The sequence below is a fragment of the Eschrichtius robustus genome, chromosome 9 (genome assembly GCF_028021215.1).
Source record: "Eschrichtius robustus isolate mEscRob2 chromosome 9, mEscRob2.pri, whole genome shotgun sequence".
In the NCBI taxonomy this organism is placed as follows: Eukaryota; Metazoa; Chordata; class Mammalia; order Artiodactyla; family Eschrichtiidae; genus Eschrichtius; species Eschrichtius robustus.
The window spans coordinates 118,090,878-118,100,565 of record NC_090832.1 but is presented as its reverse complement, the minus strand read 5'-3'; positions in this window follow the sequence as shown (position 1 = coordinate 118,100,565).

Here is a 9,688-nt window from a genome sequence, read left to right as displayed (position 1 = left end):
TGCATATTATGGAAATTGCTCTTCATAAAAAATTTAAATAATCAAATGTAGAATTTGGAAAATATACACTTGATTATGTTTACCTTGATAACAACCTACGCACCTTTTTTCTCCTTAATACATGGAACTAGGAGGCACGTTACTTGTCTCCAGAAACAACATCTAGAAGCAGTATGATTTGTCATAATTACTATAGGATTGTAACCATGCTTTAAAAGGTAAGTATTCTATTTCCAGCATTTCAAAGGCTCATCTTATGACCCTGGTTGAATAGTTCTATATTCGGTTGTAATATTAGGGAGTCTACATGGCATACGAAGGGCCATCTCTGCAAGTGTGAGCTCACTAACCTCTTCAATCATCTACAGCATCTCACAATCCTATACAAGGCAAAATGAACACTTAGGGCAAACTTGAAGGAGAAGACGAATAACAAGGAGAAGCGTAAGAGAAGAGCAGAGTTGGAAAAGGAAAGGGGAAGTCCCACGCATGTTTTGTGGATTATTTTATGGTAACACCTGGAAGAATCCACTGCTTCAGGGCATCTCTGCCCAGCCACTGTCTCCACCCACCATGCCACTTTGATACTACCCATTAATGCATTTTATCGAGCACTTCGTTTTAGATAATATTCCTGCAGGTGCCAACTATAAAGGAAACAAACCCTCATCTAAGCCTCTCTGTCACACCACCTCCCTTAGGATGTCACTCCTTGGTGGGCCAAACACTATCGTTATCTAAACATTTCCAATCTCATATGGAAAACATAACCTCCCTTATTCATACCTGCTTCCAACTTCTGCTCATATCCTGAATGTAAGGTACATCCATAGATTTCCTATATCCTCTTTATAATTCCAGCTTACAGAAGCCTTAATGGAAATGAAGACTGTTGCCCTGTCACATTCATATTAACCTTAAAAGCCCAGAAACCCACCTAGTCTGCTAAGTAGACACTAGTTGATTGGTGGTTGGTAGAAGGAAAAAAGCACAGTAGAGTCAGTGGATTGGCAAGTCCAAATAAAAGTCACAGGGAAGAATATGGAAAGCATTTGAGCCAAGAGTTTTAGAGATGGAAACACCAAATGACAATACTAGATTCAAAAACGAAATCAGAAATACACATACGACTACAGCAGAGATCTCCAGAGCACCCTAAGGGTGACTGTGAAAGGCAATGGCAGCTAATTCACATCAGTTCTGCAGTCCATGTGTTGTCATTCATGCAGATCTCACAGGTGTCTTTACTTAGGTAGAATTCACCATAAAGAAATTGTTTGGTATTCTGATATTATTCGTTCTCCTCACATTTCTTGCTCATGAAAGCCAACCTTCTATGATTGTTATTTCACCAAGCTAAAGTTCTTGCCTCCCAGGTTCATTGCTGGAAATTATAAGGCTAGTCTCTTCTCCTTCAGCATATCACCCAAAACCAACCAGGAGAATGAAGAACAGAGAGTTAAGCTCCACTTTTAATAAAATTCAGAGACTTTTATAATTCCAAAACATAGTACGTGAGAATGGGCTGCCAAATACATTGAAAGCCAGAGGTATGGGAAGACACCCAGAGACGAAGTATTTAGCTAAAGATCTCAAACAAGGCTGTCAGAGCACAGGTCTCCAGGGCCAGTAGGACAACCTGAGAGGGTGCGAAACCTGTGTCCAGGAGGAACAGGGAAGGTAGGGGTAAACCGGGAATTACTCACATTTTTAGGAAGCTTTCAAAAAGTAAGGCAGAGTAGAGTACGTTATGGACAGTGTGTCCACAAGAAATGGATTCGACAAAACTGACTAGAACACTGGAGAGAACCAAGAAATCCATTCTCTAGCATCTCCCTCATTCTTCCTCTTTAATGAAGTCCTGGTTTATATCTCCTCTGTTTGGGAGAACAGCCAACTGTCCAGAATCTCTTGGTCTCAGAGATTTGAGAAGGGACATATTGGCCCATGTTTGCCCAATCAGCTGTGAAAGCAAAGACATGTTGTGTGAAACTTGGCTGTTCCCACTATCACTTGAATGGGGGCTGGGGTGTTGGCAGGGAGAAGGGGGCAAAGGCAAGGGTTACCAAAGAAAGGGAAGTACTGTGAGCTGGACAGTCGACCACGGGGATGTGTACCACAAGTCCACACACATATGTAGCTCTTTCTGCTTCTTCAGCTTCCTCTTTTTCTCTCCCCACCCCTTGCTCCTACTGACACCCACTTACTTCAAGACTCTCATACCTGCCATGCTCTCTGACCCATCATACATGCCTTAAATAAAGTGCTTTATGTTGGGAATGAATTTACCTGTCTCAGACCTCTTTTACCAAGGGTCCTGCCCCACTCTCTGCAACTAGAAGCAACTTGTTTGGCTATTACAACACAGTAAGTTAATACATGGTCCTTCTGGGATGACCTTTCAGAGGACTTTCTGGATATAACACTTTATTTCTCTATGCCATTAACAAGTATTTAAGGTAGACAGTTTTCTACACCCCTCAAATCGTGCCATGTGGAAAAAGTGACAACAGCAAGCGAGTTTGACAAACAATTCATAAGGATACTTGTAGGGCCAAAATTTTATAAATTTAAAATTGTATACATATAAATAATTTTTACTGAAAATATCTATCATAGTGCTATATAAATTCCATTATTAAAGTGAAAGAATAAGACTTCAAAGTAGTAAAACATGTATTATTAAGTTAACTACAAAAAAAATGGTTTCCATAGAAAAAGAAACTAAAACAATACAAATCGCACAGAGGAAAGAGTTTGAGCAAATCAAAGCCAGATGATGAGAGCTAAATACTAAAGAAAGAAAGAATGGCACACAGATGGCTCAAGAGCAGAACAGAATTAGCAAAACAAAATTCAGGAACACAGAGGCCAAATTTATCCTGCTCCCAAATTTTCAGGAAAGCTAACTAGTTGGAAAGATGTCCACCCTGAACCGCAAACCAGCCAACTAGGGCACTGATATAACTCAGTGGCGAAGAATGTGGGCACTGGAGTCATAGTGTTGGCTTTGAAGAAGCTCTATAACATTGGGCAATTACACAGTAACCCTAAATTCATCTTTAAACCCAGGACAATAATAGTACATTTGATTGCTGGGTGGATTAAAAGGTAATACATGTAAAGCACTTGCTTTACATTTAGTTAAGTACTAAATAATATTTCAATAAACATTAGCTGTATCACTTAAAAATAGTATTCATTAGTCAAATTTAGGAAATGACACTCCAGTTCACATTATTCTTGAGTACGTACCAGAGTGATTTTCTTCATAAAACTCCAGTTTTTACTATGGATTGCTCTCCCAAACAAGAGTAACTTCCATGTATGTGATCACACCAGAACCTGAGGGATTGTGAATAAAATCTGCAGGATTTAATCTAGGTCCGTAGGGCTCTGTGGAAGTCAGGTGAATGCTGGCAGGGGGCAGGGTTGTGTAGAGGTTAGGAGCCCACACTCTGGAACCAGGTTACTAGAATGTGAGCTAGGCTCTCCACCTACTCTCATGTGATGTATACTTAACCTCATTTTGTCAGGGTCTTCATCTGTAGATTGCACCTATCTTACAAGGCATATGGAAGGATTACCTGCCGTAAAACGTGAAGAATTACGAGCAACGCTGACGCATGGTAGGCGAGTGACCGATGTTAACTGCTGCTCAGAGACACGGGCTGCCCCAGGCAGCTCCCTGCTGGAGCGAGGCCAGGAGCGCGGACAGTGCCACACAATGGTTTTCCTTTTCACAGGAACACGTGACGTCAATAATCTGTGATGACTCAGTGATCGTCATCAACAACTTGGCGTCTCTTTCCCAGGAGATAAAGTGCGCTGGGGAGGAGAAAATGGAATGTCTAGATATTTCTGTTCAATGCCCCTTTGTTTGGAACTGAGATGACATCCCTTGTTCACGTCTGACTAACACTAAAGGGGACTTTGCCCTTCAGTGTACCGTACAAAGAGAAAGGGTAACGATTTGATGTCTCTCACACACACACACACACACACTCACACACACACACTCACACGCACTCCTCTGAAGCACTCACCTTGTCACACCCTCGGGCTTGGCTGTGGGGCTAGCAGGAGAATCTTTCTATGTCTGGTCCTTCACCCAATGACCCACACAGCTCGGGGTCCCAGAGTCCTTGAAGATACTCCTCTTTCCACACAGGGCTGCAGACTATGCCGTTAATGTCTAATATTGTTTAGCACTGTCTTGGGGAGAAAACAAAGAGCTAGTAGAAACCTTTAGTGACTGATCTCTGTTTCCCAGTATCCTGCAACTTCTGTCTCATTGCAGAGGAACACTTGGCCAAGAAAGTGGGATCCTCCCTACTTGGGGCAGCGTCAAAACAACCTGGACTCAGGAAACCGGAGTTTTAGCCCTCACACCGACCTCAACCCTGTGACTTTGGGGGCATCATTTAATCTCTCAGAACCAGTTTTTGGTTTCCTCACCTGAAAACAGTTGGGTGAGGCAGTCAATTCTGAGTTGATAGTAAATAAAGATAAATCATCTAAATGATCTTCTTGGCCTAATAATTGAGAGATTTGAGATAACTTTGTCAAGGGCGAAGCTTTGAGGGTAGCTCTCTGCAGCATTTTGTGTGGGAAGGAAACCCCACCGTCCCCTCTTTCCTCATGTCCTATTCTGAGTGAGAGAACTCCATCAGCCTTCTCACTGGCAATGAACAAGGACCCTGGTGGGGAGGGAGGGCTAGTCCTGTGACCCTGACATTCAAATTCCTGCTTTCAGTGCCTCGTCTATGAAGGTTACCACTTCCACATGGCCTCACAGGGAGGCATGGTTCTCACCTGAAGGTTTAACTCTTCCTTAAATTCCCTTCAACTGAAATAAGGCCAAAACTTTTATAAACCACTAATATCTAAGCGAGAACAGGAGGAGAATAAATGGGCAACTAGATACTACAGTTTATGTGGTATAATTCACCCATCTTCAGCCCCCTTCCTGCCTCCCAGCCTTCCCCTCAAGCATGTCCAAACACCCCCAAGTCCAGCCCAGGAGAACACTACCCAAAGAAAGGCAGGAGCTCCCTCCCACACCTCCTGATTTCTGTCTTGCTGTCTGAGGACCCACAACTTACCCAGATTACGGCCCAGGGGATGACTGCCACCTTTGAAGAGACGCAACCCTCCTCTAGGACTTTCCTCACCAGGAAAATTGTCTCACAGACAAGCATGCACATTAGGGAAAGGAAGAAGAGAGGGGGTGGTCCCCGTAGAAGGAAGGTCCCTCCATTACCCTATCAGACCCAGTAATGCACTTCCCTATTAGACAATCCTCCCAGACGAGGATTCTCATAAGACATTTTTATACAGATAAGCTAGTCCAGGATGAAGAAGAGCATGGTGGGGTCTGGTGCTCCAAGCAAAGACAGGCTTTGAGAAGCCCACCAGGCAACCAAACCTCCACTAGCAAGTCCATTTTGCTATCTTTTCAGTTATATTTGTTCTTCTCTGGTGATTATAAAAGAAGAAACATTGAAAGGAAAAAATATACTTCAAGCACAAAGCAAAACTAGGCAGGAAAAGATCGTAATAAATACACGTTAGAGGATTAATGGAGACCCCTTCATTCCATTAGGAGATTAAAATTCCACAAATTCTAGGTCAAGCTTTACTTATGGTAACAGTATCTCTTTCTGAACTGTCAAAAGGTTAACGAGCTCTCAGGTTTTGAAAATCAGGATTTACTTTTATAAAATCAAAAAGGAGCTCCCAGTCTGGATATGCTTTTTACTCTAAAACCAAAAAATTTTTATGCATAAATTATGCACATACCAAAATAAGCATCCTTCTATGGTAATAGAAGTAAGAAGAATATTTTAATAACTTTATTATCCGTTTGCACAGAAAGGAGAAAAAGCTCTCAGATCTCATTTCATTTTCAGTACATAAAAGGAATTTTTTAATTAGGCAGCAATTTGGGGGAGGTTTCCCTTTGCTCCGATCCTCTTCTGCCCCCTAGTGGCAGCATATTTTATGTAAATTTTTTCCAGCTTTATGAAGGCACTGATAAATACAAACTGCATGTATTTGAGGCAGCGGTCCCCAAACTTTTTGGGACCAGGGACAGGCTTCGTGCAAGACAGTTTTTCCACGGACGGGATGGTCGGGGGGTAGCAGCGAATGACGCTTCACTCCCTCACCTGCTGTTCACCTCCCGCTGTGCGGCCCGGTTCCTAACACGTCACAGACCGGTACCGGTCCTCGGCCCCAGGGGTTAGGGACCCCTGATTTAAGGTGTGCAATCTGATGATTTGATATATGTATACATTGTGAAGTAATTACCATAGCCAACTGAATAGAGTTACCTTTTTTTTTGGTGTGGTGGGAACACAAGATCTACTGTCTTAGCAAACATCAAGTATACAGTACAGTATTAACTATAGTCACCGTGCTGTATATTAGATTCCCAGAAATTATTTATCTTACAACTGAAAGGTTGTACCCTTTGACTAACATCTCCCCATTTTCCCACCCCCAGCCCCTGGAAACCACTGTTCCACTCTTTGGTGCTATGAGGTTTTGGGGGGTTTTTTGTTTGGTTTGTTTTGTTTTCTTTTCTTTTTTGCCTTTATGGATATTTGATTGTTATATTTCCATCATTAGAGCAACTCTATTGTATTTTATGCCTATTATAAACCTTACAATCAACTTGATAAATACATTTGACTGTGTGATAAACTGCATGGTTATTTCAGAATTTAAATATTGTGTATTAACTTACAACAGCTCTACCCAAAATACTTTCCCTGGAAAACCACCAGAGAGAAATATTCTATGAAAAGGACATCAATGTGCTGGTCTAAAAGTTTGGAGAGTGGAGAATATCATGTCCTTCTTCTAGAATTCAAAGTATGCATTACCATGTTAAAGATCCATTCCACAGTAGTGACAGTTTTTGTGATTTTCTAAACTTTGCCATTAAACACTTTTTTCACATTAGACCTGCTGGCATTCTGTAAATTCACCTTGGGAAGTGTTGGCATGTAGGCATTGTTCTCAACCCATTGTTTTCTGCTGAGAATGGCTAAAAATTTCCTTCCTTGTTATTCTTCTTCCTTTATCACACTAATTATTCCCCATCATATTGACTTCAGTTATTTTATCTGAGTACTTTATATCAGGTTGGCAAGGTGATGTACACTCCAACCTAAGACTCCAGCAGGCTCTCAAGATCAAATCTTGGAACACTGTTCAGCAGTAAGAGGGAATGAACATTGATACACATGACAACTTGGTTGGTCTTAAGGGCATTATGCTGAATGGAAAAAAGAAACCTCAAAAGGCCACATACTGTATGATTCCATTTATATTACACTCTCAAGATGACAATTATAGAGATAGTTGCCAGGGATTAAGGGAGGAGAAAAAGGCTGTGACAGTAAAGCAGTGGGGAGAGTTCCTTCGTGGTGATGAAAGGGACTTGTATTTTGATTATAATAGTGGTTATTCAGTTCTACATGTCTTAGTCCCTTTGGGCTGCTCTAACAAAATACCACTGATTGGGTGACTTATAAACAGCAAACATTTATTTTTCATAGTTCTGGAGGCTGGGAGGTCCAAGATCAAGGCACCTGTAGATTTGGTGGCTGGTAAGAGCCTGCTTCCTGGTTCATAGATGGCAGGTTTTTCTCTGTAACTTCACAGGGGGGTGAGGGTAAGGGAGCTCTCTCGGACTTTTGAGATAAGGACACTAATCCCATTCATAAGGGCTCTGTTCTCCAGTCTAATCACCTCCCACAGGTCCCACCTCCAAATACCTTGGGGGTTAGGTTTCATCACAGGAATCCTGTGGGGACAAATTCAGACCATATATGTGCGATAAGATGTCCTAGAATTATACACAAAGACATATAACAAAATGAATGCATGTGAAACGATCATGAAAACAAAGTCTGTACCCGCGTTAATTGTGTTGTGCCCATTAGCGTTCTGGCTTCCAAAATGCACTATAGTCACTTAACATGTTACCACAGGGGAAGCAAGGGGAGGGGCATATAGGACCTCTGTGTACTATTTTACAACTTCTTGTGAGTCTATCATTATTTCAAAATTAAAAGGTTTTTTTCATCAAATCTTGTGGTCCACACCAAGGAGTTTGCTATATGAATTCTGTAGGAGAGCAGAATTTGACGCCCCAAAATATGTCTCTTTGGCATATTAATTATTTTAAGCTGGTTATTTTCTAAGAAACAGTAAACATGGAGAAGACCCTGATAATGGAGTATAAGTTACCCTTTTGTAAGAAACGTTTACACTTATTTGTAAGGGTATCATCCTCTATACCAGAAAGAGGTGGATGACCAAATCCCTAGAAATGCTTATCAATGGAGAAAGCAACTGACTTAAATCTGTATAACAACTTTACCCTTGTTTACTGTGCTTTTCCTGGTCACCTCCCATAGCTGTCCCCACCCTCAACATCCTCTTTTGTCTCTAGCTGAGGATGGTATTTAAGGTGAGGGCTTCAGCAATTTCGATGAGTTGGTGAGTCTTCCTGGGTCTCTCCCATGTATACACGCCATTAAACTTTTGTTTCACTTTCTCCTATTAATCTGTTTCATGTCAATATAATTCTTAGACCAGACAGAAGAACCTAGAATGGTAGAGGAAAATTTCTTCCTCCCCAGCAATTCCTTTGGAGTTTTCTAAGTTCCTCTAGATTACAAACAAAAGCAAAAGCAAGAGCAGAGTATTATATAGGAAAAATTAGGTAATGTATTGTTATTCTTTGCATTGGCAGATTAGTTGAGGGCCATAACTGTATGTTGTTTCTCTTCACTGAGAATTCAATGAGATAAAATGACCCAAGTGGAATACTTGACAAACACACACACACACACACACACACTTTCTCTTTCTCCAGTCTTTCTTCTTTGTCTCAATAAATGCCTCTGCTTCATCTCCTAGATTTTTTTAATTTTTATTTTTTTATTGAAGTACAGTTGATTTAGAATGTTTCAGGTGTACAAAAGAGTGATCCATATATATATATATATATATATATATATATATATATATATATATGTAATATATATATATTTTTTCAGATTCTTTTCTGTTATAGGTTATTAAAAGATATTGAATAAAGTTCCCTGTGCTATACAGTAGCTCCTTGTTGTTTATCTATTTTGTATATAGTAGTGTGTATATGTTAATCCCAAACTCCTAACTTACCTCCTCCATCCTAGTTTTTGACTCATCTTTTCCTCACTTCCCACATTCAATCTATTCTGAAGTCTTCCTGATAATGTCTCCAAAATACCTCAAGTCTGCATTTTAAAAATATACAGAGGGAAATAAGAATTCAAAGGATACTGAGACAATGTATTTGACAGGCAGGAGAAAAATCAGGAGGGTGCACAGACACAGAGGTTGAAGCAAAAATAAGATTCAGAAAGAGAGTGGTCAATAGTATCAAATACTACTAAGATGTCAGGAAGAGAGGAAGGAGACCGTCCTTTAGACACAGAGAAAAAGAAGGGAGCTGACAACTTTCTTTAGAGTGGCTTTGATAGAGTAAGTCCAGGCTTCAGTGGCTTGAAGAACGAACAAGAAGTAAGGAAGTATAGATAGTAAACATAGAAAATACTATCAAAAAGTTTGTCTATGAAGGGAGAAGAGACAGTAATAGCTGACAGGGAAACAGAGTGTTTCATAT